General features: G+C 40.5%; 1 long non-coding RNA gene across 1 annotated transcript; it reads right to left on the bottom strand.

The window, feature by feature from the left end:
- Nucleotides 1-8,958: 8,958 nt before the first annotated feature.
- On the bottom strand, nt 8,959-19,082 carry LOC134860027 (uncharacterized). Its single transcript, XR_010165184.1, has 3 exons — nt 18,848-19,082; nt 10,073-10,143; nt 8,959-9,951 (listed from the first exon to the last, which is right to left on the bottom strand). It is a non-coding gene; the product is annotated as an uncharacterized LOC134860027 (long non-coding RNA).
- Nucleotides 19,083-21,188: the final 2,106 nt, after the last annotated feature.

Genomic DNA, 21,188 nt, shown 5'->3' with positions numbered 1-21,188 from the left:
AAGTCTCAGCGGGTCTATAGCACAGGAAAGGCAAAGGCAAAACAAGTCGATCTCAGTCTGTAACTGCGGAGCACAGCTGTAGCTGTCTGCATTCAGCATATCAATCACCAAGAGCACACATCTGAGCAAACAGTGTTATAATAAGTGAATACTATGACTGTAACATAGTATTCACTTATAACAATCTGGATAAAAAAAACATTAATGCCCAATGGATCCCTATCTGACAACAACTTATCTACATATTTTTGGACATGCACTGTTATTATTTAAATGTGTTATGCCACACTTCTATAACATAGCATTTTGGATAGAAAGTTTGGACTCTCACTCAATGTATTAGACAGCTATATTTACGGACTGTAGGAATGTTATTGGGGTAATGGGGGGGCGAGTCATCTTAGTTTTTGCTTGCTTATGTATTTTATAAGAAAGGCAAGAGCATCATTTGCTTGTGTCTTATGACCCTTCCTTTATTTTAACAAAACAAAAACTGCATCCCCCTGCCACAAATATCTGAAAAATAATCAAACAGCATTGGAGTTCGTACCACTCAGTCATAAACATACAAGTTTAGGGTTTTGTACCGAAGCTTCAACAATCTTATTTTGTATTAATCAATATGAATATGAATTATATCAGATTCTGCCTGATGAGTATGACATCAGATAACTGGCTGTTCTCTGTATTAAATTGATCATAGAAGTCTTTTACATTTCTTAAGGGAATGCTCACGTAAAATATAGTGATAACCAAGGGAGGGTTGCCTTTATGTAATTAATAATAATATTTTTTTACAGCCCCTCATGTCGTTCTTTGCAAATTAAGATTTCAACAGCAAAACATGATGCATTATTTAAAAAAATGTTTTTAAGTTTTTGTTTTTCCTTCCTATCTTGTGATATTTGGATCAGTCTGTAAAGTCTTTTCTGCTTTTGATAAGACCCATAAACTGCTGGTAAGTGAACTCAAACATAACTGAGTCAGCATGACCTTCTACTATATGGCAGCTGAAGTAAGGCATAAGCGCAGCCAGTCTTGAGTCATGCCTATTTAACTTCCTGTAGGAGCTGCTTTGGCTGCAATATGTCTTTACGTCTTGTAATTAACTGGGAAGAACAGGTCAGCCCCTGGATATTGGAAAGCACCATATCAAAATGGAGAATTGCGTTTTTGTAATAAATAGCAATGATGTGGTTTTGTGGATTCATTTATTTTGATTAGGCCCCTATTGTTCCATTTTATGAAATTAATTGAATCACTCAAGCGCTTCAGTAAATGGACACACAAATTACAGAGAAACAAATGAATCAAGGAATTGGCAAATGGGTCTCTATTACGCAGTGTAAGGTATTTAGCCACCACATGTGTTTGGGCAAGTGCATACAGAAATGCCTGTGTGTGTGTGTGTGTGTGTGTGTGTGTGTGTGTGTGTGTGTGTGTGTGTGTGTGTGTGTGTGTGTGTGTGTGTGTGTGTGTGTGTGTGTGTGTGTGTGTGTGTGTGTGTTTATAATGATGTGGCTGAATGCATGACCCTGTCAGATATCTTGAGGAGCTGAAATGAGTTCACCGACCGTAACATCAGAGAGATTATCACACAGCACAATATGTCATACCAGGTGTGCAACGCTTTCCTCGCTTTCCGCAGACTTACTGTTAACTGCTGAGAATAAACAGTTATTGACTTGTTTTATATAATCCCTTCCATTACAGCCATATTTACCTATTGTTATTACCGGACAGCAGTTGCCAACTTGTTTACGATTACATTTACCATGTGGAACATGCTTTCTCAGGGTTTGAAAAAGAAACCATATGAAAATTGAATACACAGAAAACAACCTTGAATATTTTTCAAAAAAACGCATCTTAACACAATGTGCTGTCAGCAGCTATAGAAAACACAATGAGGAAAAAACAAGATAAGAAGAAAACCTAATTTAGAAAAACAATTTCATAAAAATACTCTAACAAACCCACAAAATAATGCAAATCAAACAAACCAATTTTTAAAAAAGCAGTTTTCTTTTTAGTCAAATTGTCTAGAAATCATGAGCTGATACCATCCTTTTTTATGTGTTTTTCAAGAACAATGATCATAGTCTAAAATCATAAACGAGTTATTATATTTAATATAACTAGTATTTCTTAAGTGCTAGAGTTGCATAACATCCAGCTCAAACCCAGTGGATTTTTTAACTCACAGAATCTGAACTATAACAACCTGATTTAACATTCACAGAGCATCGCACGCTGTCATTACAGAGGAAGGAAAAATGGGAAAAGTGCTGTCAGAGACATCAATGGATTTTTTAGCACATATCAAAGCACAGTTGCTCTGAGGACATGATAGGGTGGTATACCTGTTTTTTTTTTATCTCCAAATGCTGCCCTGATGTTTTCTGAAGCCTGCAACGACTGACACAGCCTTCAAACTATTATCTCTGCGCTTCCTTTCCCCACCTCCCCCCTCCGCCTTCTCCACTACCCGGAACATTAGAACACTCTCCGCGAGTCCCTGTCTCAGCAGAAAATATTGTGAGATATAATGATGATGCGACACAGGGAGTAGAAACTGGTGTTAAAGAAAACACCTTGTACTTCACTGCGTGCAATCTTTTTTAAAAAGAAGCGATTTCAGGAAAAACAGTTGTTTCTCAAAAACACATATTAGACAATATAACCGTCTCAGGCAAAGTGAAGAGGAAGGGAGGTATGTTTTAATGGAGGGAAATTTAATCGAAGTAAAATAGCGATTATGTAAATTCCTCCACACAACAATGGGATCATCAATAAGAGCAGGATGTTCATTAGGCTCAGCAAGCTTTAATATATGGATGTTTTGGCTTATACACAGAGCAGATCTGAAGCAAGCTCACTCATGCATGATTTCTCTGTTAATCGCTTGACTCTGTATTCAAATGTCTCTGCCGCAATGGGACGTTACAGTTTCTGTTCTTTTTTACAAATCATAGTGGCAGCAAAGCAAAGTTTTATACGAAGATCCTTTTTGCCCCTTTAACTCCGGATGTGATTACAAGATAGTTTTTTTTTGGTATGATAACAAGGACCAAAATAAGAAAATCTATGAAGAAAAACAGAGCACCTGCTACAAACTGTGGAATTCAAGAAGTAATACAACTAAAATAATGTCTCAGTTTTTTGGTGACTATGTGATGAGTCAAAAGCTGTTTAGAGGTCAATGAACATTCAAATTGCGGAAAGGTATTCAAACAGGTTCAGGTTTTTCGCCCCAAGATAAATGATAATAATGTTTGTCTGCTTCCTTTCACTCAAGCATTCTGTTAAAATACATATAATATCACAAATAAATCAGAGCAAGTTGAAGGTTGGGTTAATAGGATGCAAAGGACATAATGAATATGATCTTCAAACTTCAAAAAATATACAAGTTATATATTTATTAAGTTTGATCAATAGACAAGTGATGCTTTATTTGAGATGATGTATTTCCATCTGCACTGCAGAGAGCACCACTCTTAGCTGCTTCATCTTTGTTTGGTGTTCAATCATTTCAAATCAGAATAATAACTGTAGATAAATACAAAATTAAAACATGTAAAAGATCCAGAAGAGATGACTTCAGCCCCGATCATTGTCTCATTTTACAGAACGACCCTCCACCAACATGGCATGCTGGATTAAATGTAGCCTGAGAAGTGAAACCAGGGGCTAAAAAGTTCACAGCGCTGCTCCTCTCTATGTTGAATGTTCGGCTGACCCTGTCTCTTGATAAATATAAATATAGTAGTTGTGATTTTGATGTTCGAGAACAGACGCATTCCTGTCACACTTTTAAAAATAGTAAATAAAAACAAGGGTTTATGATAGTGTGTGTTATCTGTGTCCATTTTGAAAGTGACATGACTTGTGGTTATATTTGTCTTATCTCACCAACCTGCAGCTTAAAATAAAGAACTGTAAAGCAAATGAGGAACGTGGATACAGCACAAAGGAAATTACAACACTCTCAAAATGTAGCTGGGAGAGTATCTGCAGTGGACTTCTTCTCTCATGTATTGGCTTTACTTACCAAGTCTATATTGTTTTTCAAAGTGTGAAGTTTAAGCTTTCATACTGCAATTATCTGGGTTTGCTTTGAAATCACAATTAGCCATTAATTCATCCCATGTTGAAAAGTGTGAAATACGACTGAAAGAGAGATTATGTTCACTATCCATAAATCTTCGGATTATTTTATGAATTAAGTGGTTTATAAAATGCCCGAAAATAGTGAAAAATGTCCATCCAAAGCCCAAAGATATCATATGATATAAGCCAGAGAAAAATGATCTGTAGTTGACTCAGAATAACCACTGTCAATAATAATTTATCAGAAGTAATCTATACTGATTCTGTCAATACACGTCAGCCCCATCTCACTAACTACAGTCTAACGAGACAGCGGACCCCGCCCGCTGAGGCAGCCCACTCAGCAGAGCACACAGTTTTTCAGAACTGAGACAGTAATCGGTTAATGGAAGAACCAAAATCAATATGGACAATTTAGAAGGCTTTAAGAAACAAGAGTATGAAGGAAACATATTTCTCCTTCTTGAGTTCCTCCTCTGAGTTTGATAGCTGTGGGGGCCGTTTTATTTTTTACTGGTGGATTGATCAGCAGTGTCATTGCAAAATGACCCCTGTGCATTGTTTCACACCCTGCAGCATCCGGCCTCCCCTTCTATTCTCAAAGGGCCGGCAAAGGCGGCACGTCATTTACGTATTTATTGTCACAAACTGCAACAGTCTTAGATGCATCTCTTCTGGAAAAAGAGATAAGAAATACAAGTGAATTCAACCAAAGGCCTGCAGCATCTGACAGCATCACTGCTGCCGTCTCATTTCTGACCGGAGTCTGGCGCGTGTGTGCGAATAGGCACTGAGGCAAAGACGGGTACAGCGCAAGGTTGTGAGCTTTCCCTCTCCATTTTTGAGTGGCAGAATGTTCCCCCCTCCCATGAATACCAAGGGCAGCCTGCCTACATTATTCATAACCCAGCTGTTCTAAGGTGCCCATATTTACACTTATATTGCAGAACCAGCAAGTGGTTTTCCCTCTTTAATATCGTGGCTGCCAGCCCTCTCCGACTTCTGCATCCGTAGGACCAGCCAGAGTCGCTCCGAGGCAAAAAGTGCTCACTGATGGGTGGCAGGCTAGGGGATTTATAAACAAGGCCTGGTAATATCATATTTACTCTTTGAATAATTGAGCAGAGTTTTATGATGCTTTTTAAACTCTGAAAGAATTTGATTATAATTTGATTATAAGCCAGCTATAGTTCCTCAGGATGTCTGCTTGATTAGGTTATTCATATGGTTTAAACCGCAGCTCTGTGCCTCGCTCACGCTCAGGGGTGTCTGAGGAATAATGAACAGCCGAGTTTACCAGGGCCAAAATCTCTATCCAGTACACAACTGCACTGATCAACAGTCATTACATGGCCACCAGCTAGCCACCCAGGCAAATGAATAACACATGAATCCCTGTTGATGAAACATTGGAGAGTAGTTACTAATACCCAGCTGTCTCATTGAGATAGTATCCATCGCCAAGTGGAGCAGATCTGCTTTGGAATACAAGCCAAGCAGGTGGTAAGCAAGCCTCATGACATCGCGGGGGCGACGGCTAACAGGTTCAAAAAAGACCTGGTCCGGCAACCGCAGGCAGATTGTTTCAGTGTCTCCATTTCCCTAATAATCCCTCGCAAGGACAGAGGCAGTTTGCTGGTGTCTCTTACACAGATATGAGTCAGATATGTGCTCATTGGACGGCTCTAGTAGATACTGTTGCAGAGCTGTCCCTGGTGGCTAAAAAGAAAAATCCATAGCCAGCTACTGCAGTTTGAGCTAGTTTATCCTCTGCACTGGTCAGCCTGCCAGTGACTTGGGTTATACTCTTCATCCTGTTCACTCCCTCCCTACAAACCCCCGGGATTCAAGATGAGAGCGCGGAGGAGAGCAGTGACCGGATAGAGTTACAGAACGAGACACAAGTCTTATTTATTGTATGTGGTCAGACTGCACAAGAGGTTTGGGCTGAGCTGAAAATAGCCATTTGTTGCTGTTGTTTTTCATAATTTTCCACCAGGAACACCTTCAGCTGACACCATTTGAGACACTGTAAACACATTCTGTATTGAAATATACACCTTCAACACAAAGGGTGTCTGAACCTATAGTGCTGCTTCTTAGAGTCGATCTGCAGGTAATGTGGAAATGCTATTTTTAGCACAAAGTGCAACATAACAAATTTGAGTGAGCAGCATGCAGGTACAACTTTCCAATTAGGCGAGTTGTAACTAATGAATGCATATATAGTTAATAAATGTGTAATCATATTTGTAGTAAATTGATATAATCACTAGTAAGAACTAATCTCAGTTGTGAAATTTAATTTTGACTGGTTGGTTCTTTTGTCCAAGAAACTAACTTTCAAGAACTATTTTGGTTCAAAATCCATTTATTAGCATCAGACTTAATCAGTTTTTCGAGATATATGTTGGATTTTTTTTAAGTGCGTCATATAAACGAATGCAGTATGGGGATTTCCTCCAAACTTAGTAGGAAAACCTAATCCTTTAGTTTAACTTAAACATTTTAAATCACTAAATCGTTAACATTCAAAGTGCTGAATCATAACTGCGTAATTGCAAAACACAAAATCATTTTTTTACAACCCAAATCTGTCCTTATTATGGTGTTAAAAAAGCAGCAATTATAAGTATTTAATGAAGCCATTCGTTAAAAGCCATCATAGAAGGGAGCCTTGGAGTTAAATGGTGCCATAATATAAATGTTACATTGAATCATACTCCAAGTCAGTTCACTTAAATATTATGATGCCAGGCATCTATTACTTATATAAAAGGAAGATACTTCAGTGCTAATGGTGTTGCAATGTGAGACTGAGGAAAATATGGCTTTGCACCAACATGTCTGCTCAGGTAAAACCAAGACGCTGATACATCAGAGATAAATGGGTCATGACTGCTCGCGGGGGGACGGAGATGCAGACAAAGCTGACGAGGTGGGGGTGCAGTCAAGGGGGGGGGGGGGGGGCTTGCAGTCAGGTGCGGTGCATCATTTGCATGGCTGTGGGTGAGGTTCTGTTGTTGTAATTGTTGTTGTCAGTGCTGTTGAGTCACAGGAGGGCCGCAGAGGTGATGATGTCACTGAGACTGTCTGGCATGTAGGGCAGCAGCTGCCTCGTTTCTGAGCCGTTCCACATTTTTGCGCATCGTTGTGAAGGAGATGTCATCTGAGCAGAAACCTATCTGACAGCTGAGAGTGAAATGAGGTGAGAAATCAAAGTCACATTCTATTTGGGAACATCTCCACGGTGCCTATCTGTAGGCTGAGATCACCCCTCGTTCCCTCCCCCTCTCTCCGACTCTTTCCCTGTGGTTCCAGCAGCATGGGCCCAGGCCCCTGCTCTTTGCGACAAAATGATATTATTGAGGGCAAAGGAGCAAATGTACTGTAAAAAAACATCATTCACTCATAGATAGGGGCTTACACTAAGATACTGTATGGAAATACATATCAATTTTCCAATTCCTGAGAAATCAGTTTTGGGGTTACTGTGCTGAAATCGCATGAAAAACAATTACATCTGGATAGAAAACCACTTACGTACAGTTACACATTATAATTTCCTGCTCCTCAGGCTGTCTTGCCACAATATGTTAAATAGATAATAAGCTCCATTCTGTACATTTCGCTGTTCTGAGACGCCCCTGGGCAGTTCATGGACAAAAATCAAACGCACCCAAAGGACTGAGACGTCACTACAAGCCGATTCCTCTTAGACTAGGAGGAATTGGTCTCTAGTGACTTAGAGTCTAAGGGCTAAGCGAAGCTTTAAACAGGTTGTTGAATCATGGAAGTTAAAAAAAGATTGTACGGTTGGTTAATTGGTTGTGTATAATGGATAAAGAGCTTAATGTAAAAGTCTGCCTTTACTCGTGTGGCACATTATTGTATTCTACATTATTGATGCAGTCGTTCAGACAGAAGACTTAAGGCGGACTTGTGTAGGCCAGCATTTCAATGTACATTTCACACCCATTTTGAACACATGCTGTGATGTGTATCTATATTTAAGTGAAATGAATAGTTAACGAAGCCTCGTTTTGAGCTTGTTTACTTTTAACATGACTTCCCCCCCCGGAGAAACTTGCGTGTAAACACTTAGCTCTACTTCAGCGCCAACAGGAGAGTAACCCGTTATTGGGGAGGGAAAGTAGCAGGATGGATGACTCCTTTCATAGTGTGTCTATTAGTTTTCATTAGGCGGCCCAGGAAAGCTGGAGATTTATAGGGCACATTTGCTTTAAATTCAGCCCTGCAGGGTTTCACCTGATTGCTGCATGGGACAGACAATGATCAGCTCCATCCGTCTCAACACTCAATTCCGATTTCCATAAATTCTACCTGTCTGTGGGAGAACAGGAGCCTGTCATAGTCTACAATGTCACAGCCGAGACATCCACCCCGGCTGGACTTCTTGTTGCTCCAATCCCCAGCTTATTCTGCCAAGGCTTAGTACGGCTCACTGCTGACAGATCCGCACCTCTAGTTGCTGCGTCTAAGGACATGTCAATCAGGACTGCTGACACTTCCTCATGAAACAAAAATCACTTTTTCTTCCTCCTTTAGTAAGAGGTGATACCCGAGACATTTTCTATCATAAATGTTGCAAGCCATTGATTAGCTGAATGACCCAGCAGAGGCGGCAGTTCAATCAAAGATGTTTGTCCGAGAACAAAAAAGATAATTTTCTCAGAATGAAAATAATCAAGACACTCACTGCATTCACTGGAACCTATTATTCCAGCCACAATTATTATTACTCACCAGAAAAATAGTGGGAAGGAGCATAGCGGAGAACATTTTGGAACAATTTGATTTAATGTCTCTTTGAAATGACCGGCAAACATATTTTCATCCCTTTCTGCTGCACGTTTTCTGACTTAGAGTGATGGTTCTCTGATCGTTATTCCAAACTTCTCTCAGAAAGGGTGTGATCGCTTCCATTATGCAAAGCAATGCCATACAGCTCGTCCAATGATTAATCTGAACTGGCATGGTGATATAGGATTTCCTCCCCACAGCGGGATCGATAGCCTCTTCCTCAGCGGGGTAAAATCTAAGATTTCATTAACCCATTTAGAAAGACTTGACCATCTTTTGTGAGTTATTATAAAAGGGGAAGAAGGCCAAATGCATTCTTTAGCCGGGAAGACGTCCTTTCGGGTTGGCATTTTTACCATATAGGCTCTTAGCCTACAGAAAAGAAATGATGATCATGATTTATATGCATTTCATTCAATGGCAGATACATCTCTGTGTTTAACCAATCAATAAAGCTGCGATCCATCAATTGTATTTCACTATTCCTGTCAGAGCCGCTCTCCTCCAAACAATATTTTGCATTCCCCGTGCTGGTCATGAATAAATGTTTTGCTTAGAAATTCCAAACCTCCCATTTGGTTGGCAGCCATGTTACTTCGGACCCAATGTTTTATTCATTTTCTTCTGTCCGGGCGGCCCAACTTAAAAGCAGCAGACCTGATATATTTGATCCCTCTGATGTTTTCATGAGATCGCTCACATGTTTCCCACATCTCTGTCTACCGTTTCATTCAACCCTGATGACTGAGCTCCATCGGTTTCCACAACATTAGGCTACAGCGCTTTAGCATCCGAGGAGTCAATCCGTTTGAGCCCAGCAGCCTGGTGTGGTTGTGGGAGAGACAGGCTGCAGCCATCATCATGTGTGTATGAATGCCCTGTCTGTGAGTCATTCTGCCCAGTGAGCTGCTCCTTACAGCCGGTTCTGGGTTGAGCAGCTCTTCTTCTTCGTCTGATTTTTGCTCCCGCGGAGCTGAACCGCCTGCTGTTCCCAGGCCTGAGGGACAGCCGGCCCTGTTCACACAAAAAAAAAAAGAGCAGGGCTGAAAATCCATTCCTCATTAAACAAATTTGTAAAGGCTGCATCAAAAGGTGTTCAACATTTGCTTTGGCAGAGCTGTCCGTTTGATGTGACCTTGAGAATGCAATGGAAGAAGCTGTTGCTTTCGTCTTCCTCTTGATTGATAGTTGGGTCATCGCTCCTTTCTAACAGGGGGAAACAATGGCTCAGTGGCAAACAAATCAGAAGGGCCAATCAATAGGAGGGTGCGTGACCGTGTGTGTATCTGTCTGTCTGGTTGTCTAGGGCTAATCCCTGGATATTTTGTGAATATGAAAGAAACGTCCCTTAATCTTGATATTTATAAACGTCTAAATATATCATATACACTATGTTGTTGTACATATTTTCCAGTAAAGCAAAATGTTATGTATAATCAATCAGGTAAATCTGCAGGGGAATAAAGGAGAAAAAAATTACGTATTCAAATCAAAGTTCACAAAAAATAATTTCTGTTTAAAGTTGCAACAAGGCATGGGGTTTTGCTAGGTCGTCCAAAAAGTGACAAAACATTGCAAACCCATTTTAGAGTTTATAGGCCCACTACAAAAGAAAGCAGATAGTTAGGCACTGCCCACAGATTAAACACAACATTAAATACCTCGTGCATAAAACACAGAGCAAATAAGAAATGGGAAGTGGGAGAGAAGGAAAGAGATTGGAAGTCTCAAAAAGGCTGAGCAAGACTAGACAACTCTGAAACCCGTCACAGGCCAGAGGAGAGAATGTCATCTTCTCCATGTCCTCTCTTGGCAGAGGAGTGGAATTACCCATCCTTATGGGCTCGTACATCTTTTCTTTTACAGATGACCAGCTCTCCTCTTTGGAATTGACACCAACAATTTATACTCATTTCACTTCCCTCCACAGGCCGCACAAGGGCTCCTTGCTGAGGTGTACCTGCGACAGCTATCAATAGAGTGAGTCTTCATTGGCTAGCTAATGCAGCCCACTCCCACTGAGGTAATCCTTCAGAGGCGTCCCGCGGCCTGAGAGAAATGTCAGAGCGCTGCTGCAAGGATCAGTCTATCCAGGATACGGAGAAGGAGATATATCTTATTTAGGCCTGATTTAATTTGGGCTGCTTGGCACTGGTAAGAGGAAGTGTTGTGTGTAGAACAGAGGGTGGGAGCTGGGGATGCAGAAGTCTGTCTTTATTTAGAGGAACTGGCTTCCGTACAACACGGGCCAGATGCAGAGATAACTGAACTGACAGATGTAGCGGTCACAGATATTTCTCTGCTCAGATTACCACCTGCACGGCCATATGAATATTTACTGAATTCTGGAGAGTCTGCTCTAATGCGGATCCACAATCGACCGTATTCTGCCATGGTGTATACATCAGGAATGCTGGCAGTGTTTGAAAGCGTAACATAGATAATTCATTTGGCTCAGTTGGGGATTGGCTCAAAACTTATGAATAAAACTTTGTGAAACATCTAGTTTCACCAGGTTTTCACCTGCACGTCTGCTTCCCTGCAGGGAAAGGGTTCCACTGGGATCCAATGGTAATTCACATTAGAGTCTTCTCTGGTTGGACAGGCTCGCAAATACTCGGTAGAACAAACGCATATCAGTTTTAAAAGCACACCAATGATTTTCATGTTTTACCTTTTTTTAGCACTTCATTATTGATGGTGTTATTATCACTGACCATTCCAAACCAGAATAAGGTTGATTTAATTCAACCTGTTAAGCAGCCATATGGTTTCCATTTGTTTGAATTTGAATATTGAAATTGACGTCCAATCACAAAAAGAAGAATCTCTCCTTAACTTGTTTTTAAGTCATCTTAATGTGGTCGCAAATTGTGAGCATGGCACCATATTGACAATTCTATTTGACTATGCATTCAAAGAAGAAAAATCAATGATTGGCTGTCAAAAACTACAAAGTTGCAATAGCATTTGTGTATGTTGAATCAAATCAATACGAGAAAACACGTAAACATCTTCAATAAGATGATGTGTATTTGGTTATTTTCAGCAGCTCACTATCTCTTTAACTTAAATGCACCAACAGGGCGTTTAGCAATCGAAGGCACTGCTTATAAAAACAACACTCCATGATGACTATGACAAATTTGAGCTTGAGGGGGAAAACATTTTTTTTTCAATTTAGCAAGTTAAGAACGTTTTATCATTAATTTGATTCATAAGTTTTAAAAAACGTTTTCATCAAACATTAATTTGCTTAAGAATTCATTATCAAGTTTAGCTCTGTAATGTTCACTGTATGGCAGATTGAAACATATTTAGCTCCTAAACAGCATAAAAAGCGACCAAGACAGTAATTAAAGGACAACTCTGGTAGCCTAAGTCATGAAACACGAGAAGAGTGCAAGTTTTCTTTTTGTATAAAGCACCAGCCAGTTCTAGCGTGAAATCTTTGAGTTCATATGCAAACACCGCACGTCCGACAATGGATTCCTTTGCACACATCGCAATGTCAATACTGAAATTATACATCATGCAGTCCTCACACATCAACAGCTCAACTCTGTTTTCATATGCGCACGACAATGTATTTGACTTCTTATTATAATTTAAATATGCGTCATGATCATATACGCCAATTCAGTCGAATGGAGATCTTTAAAAACACTGTGCTTCTGAGTGCACACCTTGGCCACCATTAAATATGTATAACTAATATTGAAAATAACCCTCTATCTTTTATATGCATGGCTGCATGCATTTCATGAGTTTGGGGCGGCATTTGGAGGTGTTGTTCTGTTTCTGAAGTTTTCCAGCTCGCTACTCTCTAATCCATACTGACAGAGGAAGCTCTACAGGAAGGAAGTACAAGAGAGGTTCAGCTTCCACTACTCTGTACTCTGCTGGGAGAGCAAGGTTCTTCATTTGTACGTGGAATGAATGTATTATGCCTCAATAAAGGATGCAGTTATGTCTTTCTGAATGAATAAATCAATAAAATAAATTCTGTTGACAAAGGGAGCGCTTTCCTCAATAATACCAATGTCCTGGCGCACTGATTCCATTATCTCCATCAGTTTCTTTTGTTACATTTTTATGCTGTGGTAGATGAAGTGTTAATGCTCCAACCGTCTTAATGAAAGTGCAAAGGCATTCACCCTCTGTATTGACCTCTCTGTCTGGCAGATGGCTTCATAGCTTCACAGCCGAGTCTGTTGATTACCGCCTCAATGCAAACACTGCTTACAATCAGTCCTCTAATAGCTTTTCTTCCACCGAGACAGCCATAGTAACAATCCCTTGTACTAACTACTGATACAGCATAGTGGGCAGGGGGAGATGAAGAAATTTCCGGCAAAAGAAAGAGACCCTGTCAGCTGATGTAGCCATCTACAGGAGTGAGGACAGGTCAATAATATAAGGAGGGATGAATTGTCGGCCCCGTTAGCAGAGAGTAGATCTGAGATGGGGAGAGTATTCTCAGCTAAGGCTGCATAATCCATTCTATATCTAGCAAAAATACCTTTTGTTTCACACAGTATTGTGTTGGGGATGAAAAGGGGTCTTGCTGGCAAGCTGACATTTTCCTCTCCTTGGAAATGGTCAAGGCTAACAGTTCACGGCAAGGCCTTCTCTGAACAGATAATGATATTATTCCATTACACCTCCATCGTTGCACACACGTGTTGCGAACAGTGCGGTGACTAGATCAATCAACACGTGAGTCTGTTGGAAAACGCAGTCGGAAACACAACTGGAATAACATGCCTTGCACACAACAACACAACAATCTTTCCTTTCACCTCCTTGTCACACACTCACACATACACTGAGATATTTGTGATATTTTTCAGACCTGTTCCTACCATTCCTTGTTTAGACGTGTTGTCAAGGAAACAAAGATGGGAGGAAAATCTGTTCGATGAAATTTTTAGAAACTCCATCTGCTAGGTTGGAACAAGGAAAAAGTAATGCTGGAGCCTGGTTGGATGAGTGCTTCCAATAAAATATACCTTCCAAAGGGAAAAGGGGTTCTACTGATTTTGCTACTGTGTTATTTATAAAAAATGGAGCCTGGTTGTTGTAATAAGCCCGGTGATTTCTTTTTATTGCAGTCCAGCAGAACCCTTTACCTATCAAGCTGACCATTGTGTTGCACAAAAAACCTACTGTACAAGTCTGGCAACCCTCTGCAGTATAATAACTGCCTACCTGGCCACCCCCCGTCATTATTCTGAACAACAGGATGTCCAAATCCTCATAATCACCTATGATTACTGGTGAAAGGTTAAGCCGATTTAAGCCCCTAGCCCAATTTGCAACAAAGCCCAGGAAAATACTACAATGACTTGGGGATTTGTGAGCTGCTCGTTAGGGACGCTGTATGATCAGATTGTTTCTTTGGGAGAATAATAGCATTCTCTGCATAAGGAGTCACAGCAGCATTTTATTGTAGAAGTGTTACCCAGGAGAACAGAAGCAGCTGGACATTTGAGGAAGCAGACAAGCTGCATATTGTGCAAGCATTTAAAAAAGCCCAGTGTGGCCTAAATGTCTTACCACTGCCTGGTTTACTCCCTTTTCACACTTCCCCTGATTCTGTCACATCTGTACTGTTCTTCTCCACTGCATCCCCCCTCCCTTGCTTCATATCTCCAGGCTTCTCATTGTATGTTCAGAAATGTAGTCATTCAATAATCATATCCTCCCGTAACACGCATGCTGATAAACCTAGCAAACACAATTTCCCCGTCTTGCTATGACATTCACACATTTTTACAGAGGATGAATCTTTCATTCAGCATGAGAATTGCCTCTGATTTGCCCTGGCTACACGTTTGCGATTTGGGGCTGTGACTTATCCCCCTGGTGTCACCTGGCGAGGCAACCTGCAACTAAAGATGCTGTGACACAAACATATCACAGCTCATCAACGCTGCAGCAATAATTGTTCAGGAATTCTTTGAGGAGACGCCATGCTCTTTTTTTGTTCCTCTTCCACTTCCAGCACTCCTGTGGATTCTGTTAAGAGCAGAGGCTGAAGTGCCATCACATGCCGTGATGCTTCTGCGCAGCCGGGGACACATCAGCTTCCCTCTGGTTGCATTCGAGTGCGAAAGCCCTGTCAACACGCCCAACACAAGGGGCTCGTCTTAAGGAGTAAAGGGAGACAGAGGAGAGAGGTGGAGGATGACAGAGGAGAGGAGGGGGTGCTATAGGGGAGCTAGGAAGCAGGAGAAGTAGAGGTCATTGAGGGATCTGACAGCGGAGGGCAATGCCAAGCCTCATTTAGAATTCACTCCCTGAGAAGCAGCTGTTACATCTTTTAGTGGAGGAACAAAAGAATGGCGTGCCATTTTCATAAGCGAGCAATTTTCTTAAGAGTAACATCCAAAAGGGACAAGAGGAAAATAGCAGTGTGTGAGGAAAAACCAAATTCCTCCATCAGGAATACAAAGACAGCAAACATGCGGCTCATTACTCGCTGCTTGGTGCTTGTTGTCTGCATTGCAGGTTCTCACTCTGTCATTGTTCGGGTCAAAAGCCATCTCAGACAGATAGCCAGGAGTGTTGTCTCCAACACTTCCAGACAAATCAATACCTGAGATCCTGTTTTATTTCTGCAGAAGCCTTGTTCCCTTGAAAATACACTTTTGCTCCTTTTGAGTTTCATTTAATTAAAGCAAGGAATCGCTCAAGCGTAAAGTCTAATTACTGTAAAACAATATCTTAGATGCGCACAGGAAAAAAAAACACATTGCATATTAGCACATAGCAGAGAAGGCATTTCTCCGAGTGTCTGAAAATGAAAATGGAAATTGCAGTTGCAGCCTCCCACTTTTGGTCAGCAACCGTGATTCAAAAACTCATTATGATTTCCTTGCTTGGCATTTTAATACACTGTGGGGGTAAATAACAGGCTGGTACACCACTGTTCGGATGGCTGGTGGGCAAATTCATGTTGTTAAAGTTGGACAGATGCACAGAGACAGAAGTTTTCAAACTACAAGTGAGCAGAAGAAAGCAAATGAAGGCGCTGCGTGTTTTTGAGTCTGGCAACAAGCTGTAACATATTACTGTGTTGATGTCGGTAATAATACAGATACAAATTTTAAAAAGTCCCTTAATTCAGAGATAATTCAAGTTAACTAGAAACTGGCCAGTGTTGTGGTCTACTTCTTTGGCTGGATGCAGGCCAGCAGCTGAAGCATGTCCGTTAGATGTTAAAGTGTTCTGAGCCTGAGCCATTTAATACAGGTTTTTTAATCTTGTCGCTTTGTCTTGGCAAGACACTTTCCTTGGCTCACATCTCATGGTTGACAGTGACTGTTTCATCCCATCACCAAAGAGCACTTCTGTGATTACACACCCCCATGCTTGCCACATATGTTTCAATTATTTAAAAGCTGTGTTTAATATGTAGCCTATCCTACCCTGAGTTTATGAGGGAAAAATATTGAATGAGTGATGTGCCGATATAACATTACACTCCTTTAAAATAGCCCCCTATTATGCAAAATGCACTTTTTGATGTCTCGTACATATAACTATGTGTCCCCGGTGTGTAAGGCAAGGCAAATTTATTTATATAGCACCTTTCAACACAAGGCAATTCAAAGTGCTTTACAAACATGAAAGACATTAAGAGCGTTGAAAAAAAAAATAGTGCAGTATAAACACATTATAAAAGGCATTTAAAAACAATCATTTAAGAGCAAAGATAATGAAATAAACACCACAGGTATAAAATACATGAATAAAAGTTACAGTGCAATGTTAGATCAGAACAGTTCAATTAAAAGCAGCGGCAAAAAAATGTTTTCAGTCTGGATTTAAAAGTAGTAAGTTGCAGCGGCCCTGCAGGGTTCTGGGAGTTTGTTCCAGATATTTGGAGTATAATACTGAACGCTGCTTCTCTTTGTTTAGATCTAAGTCTGGGGACAGAAAGTTGACCCGTTCCAGAAGACCTGAGAGTTCTGGATGGTTCATAATGTAAAAGGAGATCAGAAATGTATTTTGGGCCTAAACCATTCAATGCCTTATAAACCAGCAGCAGAACTTTGAAATCAATTCTTTGACAGACAGGAAGCCAGTGTAAAGACCTCAGAACTGGAGTGATGTGATCCACTCTCTCAGTGTAAAACTTCAGAACTGGACTGATGTGATCCACTCTCTTACTGTTAGTGAGGACTCGAGCCGCAGCATTCTGAATCAGCTGCAGCTTTCTAATGGATTTCTTAATGAGACCTGTAAAGACACTGTTACAGTGGTCCAGTCTACTGAAGATAAAAGCATGGACAAGTTTTTCTAGATCCTGCTGTGACATTGGTCCTTTAATCCTAGATATGTTCTTCCGGTGATAGTAGGCGGACTTAGTGATTGTTTTAATGTGACTGTTGAAATTCAGGTCAGAGTCCATGACTACGCCTAGGTTTCTGGCGTTAGCTGTTGTTTTGAACATTGCTGACTCAAGCTCAAGGAGACTCAAAGTGTCAGAAAATACAACTCTCTCTCTTTTCCACCTTACCCATAAAAAACGGGGGTACAAACGAGCTGATCCCGATTTGCTTCCGATATGATTTCATAACCAAAATGTGGGCTGGCTTTACAGTATATTGAACTCCTGGCAACGTCCCACCCAGGTGACATGTCCAAACCTATCGTCCCCCACAGTCGCGAGCTTTATCCCCTCGATCAGCTCTGTGCCTGTGTATTCGGCAGGATGGCTGCAGGAGGGATATAGCCTATATATATATAAACTTCTCATGCATGATGCTCCAAAGGGGCGTGGCCAGCTTCAGGTCAGCTCAAATTTAAGTGCCAGTCACAGAATCAGCACTTCAGGAACAGGGCTGAAATAGAGGGGGATGAGGCATGCTACAATGGGTGATCTGTTTGGTATTTTGAGCAATACACTTCACAGACATGTTTTGTATAGATATTGCCCTACAATATATTGTTCAAATATAGCATAATAGGAGACTTTTAACATCATCAGACAGTAGAGGACCAAAATCAATGCAGCAAAACTAGAAATAGTCCTGTTCATTCTATTCTTTCTTCCTTCTTGTCAAAACCTTACGACTACATTACCAACAATGCTACTTGACCACCATCAGTTTTGGTCAGCGATTGAAAAGCGTTTTACTAGTTGTTCAGCATTAATATGCAGGTATCTGTTAGTAGAGATGAATACAAAGCTAAATCATTCAGATATTGCATGAGGCCAATGTGTTCTACCTCTGTTCTCCCAACAAACCTTTAACCTGCCACGAACAAAACCACACTCAAACGCGATTGGAAAATACAATACAACCAGGAAAAAAAGAAATGTTTCAGTTACCAAAATCTACAGAAATCTGTTTAGAGATGATTTTCTCTCTAAGTCCTATTAAGACTTGTACTGTGAGGGTTGTAATGGACTCCAGTGACATCACCTGAGTCTATCAGACTTTGCATAGTTCTCTCTGGGGGGGCATATTCTCCACAAAACACAATTCATTAACATACACCCCAGAGTATTCATGTCCAAACCAACAATTCATTTTTAATAGATGGCCCTTTTAGCAGCATTGTGCTCAACTGATTATTAAACATACAACATCCTCCTTTTGGTTAGCCTCATCAGAACTGACCAGAAAACAGGACAAAACACAGACAATTAAACAAAAATGAGACACCACGGCGGGTGTAACGAAGAAGTAAACCGCATGTCATTTCTTATATTATCAACAACTGAATAGAAACAACAAGGCTGACAGCATGGAGCTGTACAAACAATATAAAGTCCGCAGCAGCTGCAGTCACAAGCACACACATTAGAGCAAACACAGCACCAAGAGGAACCCCGAGCAACATTGAGGTTTCCTCTGGAGATTTGAAACATCCCAATGTGTGTTTTTGAACTCACCTGTCTGAACGTGAGGTCGTGCTCCAGGTTCAACTTCTCTGCTCCTTCACTCTCAATGCTAAAGTCCACACGGCCTCTCTATCCTGCTGCCCTCCTCAACGTTTTCCAAAACTCCTTTAATCTCTCCTGTGATATGTATTCATTCACAACAAGCAGAAAGCGCTCACTCACCATACCGAAATGTAAAAATCCTCAGTATACGCAGACGCCACCTAGCATGTTAGTTAACGTCAGACCCAGCATGCTCTGCGGTGTTGCGTTTGATCTGAACAGGTGGTGCTTTACGCCATTGATTAATAAATATAGATGCCTTACAATAGGCTAAGAGGCTAAGATATGTCAATGTCAAATGCCACAATACAAATGATTTTGTTACAGTCACAAAAACAAACATAATCCTTTGCTTCTACTCCTGGAATGTACTTTGATAGGTTGATTCGTGGGACTTCCCCTTTAAAAATGAGTTTCTTATAGCCACTATGGACATTAATGGTTAGTGGATTTTTTTCAATTGCCATTTCATTGAACAAATACATTTCCTTGATGTCAAAGATGCAAATATTATTTTATAGGGGACTTTTTGATAAATCATGGTTGTCTATAACCTTGGTGTCACTTCCCATGCAACATTTTAACTGATGCTGTAAAACAAAGTAAAACCGTTGTCTTGCCAGATTGAACGCATTGAATCTGAATTAGCATGTGTGGTTTGATCTGCAGTCACTTAATACAAGCTGATGCAGCTGTAGTTAAGTGATGCTGATATCAGAGTGAAGAAGTTAAAAAAAGGATTATGCCAGATTACATACAGGATCATTTCCTGTGAATCCCATAGGCAGGTTATTTAAATGATCAATGATGCTATATAAATGATGTGATGAACACTACATACAGAAATAGGAATGTAAATGTTAAATAATACCAACCATGGTCAATGGCGGGGTTTGATTTCCTTTAAATGTAAAGGATGACTTTATAGTCAGTATAATTTTACTCTTCTGCGTTTTGTTTTGAAACTGTCTCTGTACCAAACTCTTCATTGCCAAATTTGAAAAGGTATCAGAAGAGTATACTGCACCCAGGGAGCAATAAACTGAATTGACACAAGCAATAAGTGTTTCATAACTGTTTTGAGATTAAAACAAGCAGCACCTATGTCTTGCATGCTACTGTATATCGCACAACACACACACACACACACACACACACACACACACACACACACACACACACACACACACACACACACACACACACACACACACACACACACACACACACACACACACACACACACATTTAATGAGTTGTTTTCTTCTCAGCTTGTTCTTTGCTGAATGGCAAAGCCTGTGGATGTCCAGGTTCAAAGGCAAAGTCTTTCTCATTTGCCGCTCGCAGTAGGATGGACAAGATCAATCAGAAATAATCTGAGAAATGTCAACCTTCCATTTTGATTTGCCTCAACAAATGCTGAGGAGAGGGGAGAGGAATCATCACTTTTAATTATGAAGCCAATTAAGTTTAGATTTTTTGAAAGTCAAGTCGATGAAAAGGTGCTATTATCACCCACCAATAATCCTGGAATAATTTCTTGTTTTCTGTTGTCAAATATCACAAAACCACATGAATAACAACAACAATGATTATTCACAATGAAGGGTTATCGCAGCACATATGGCAAAAAAACATTAATAAATATATTCAGCAGACACTTTGGACGGTTGTCATTGTTTATGTTGTGGCTGATAGTATAATAGAAATAGCTGATTGTCATGCTGTGTGATTACAATGGGCTGTCGGTGAGAGTATTTCCACAGGGCATATTTCAGACATGTTTTGTGTTGTATTTCAACAGTAAATCATAATTTAGTGGTAAGCAGCAGCACTGATATTATATAGTTTGCTTCAGTTGTGCTGAACGATGAAATATGTTCCTGAAAACGGAACCGAAAAGAAATTATTCAAAGCAAAATGGAAATCTAGTGTTAATGTGATAATATTTCTCTGCCTCTCACAACTAAAAGACATAGCGATGCATCATCTTCATTCGCACAGCACCATGAATCTTCTGCTGGGTCAGAAAAATAAAAAAGACTGATGATTTTCTTTGTTTGGGAGGCCCGTTAGAAGGATTTACATCTGTCACCTCCCAGGATAACAAGATTATGTTTCATGATTAGATTTTCCTCAAAAGGTGTCAACTGCTTCCATGATCATGATGAGGAATAAGTGGATTTGTAAACTGGGACTCCGGAGAGGTGGTGAGTTGGCAGAGAGGTAAAGAGTCCACCCAATTACCAGTGTTGTCGGTTTGATCCCTGCCACTCGGTGCTGCGTGTAC

This window comes from Eleginops maclovinus, chromosome 23, assembly GCF_036324505.1.
Source record: "Eleginops maclovinus isolate JMC-PN-2008 ecotype Puerto Natales chromosome 23, JC_Emac_rtc_rv5, whole genome shotgun sequence".
Taxonomy (NCBI): domain Eukaryota; kingdom Metazoa; phylum Chordata; class Actinopteri; order Perciformes; family Eleginopidae; genus Eleginops; species Eleginops maclovinus.
Note: the sequence above shows the minus strand (reverse complement) of the source record. Positions and strands in the feature narration are given on the sequence as shown.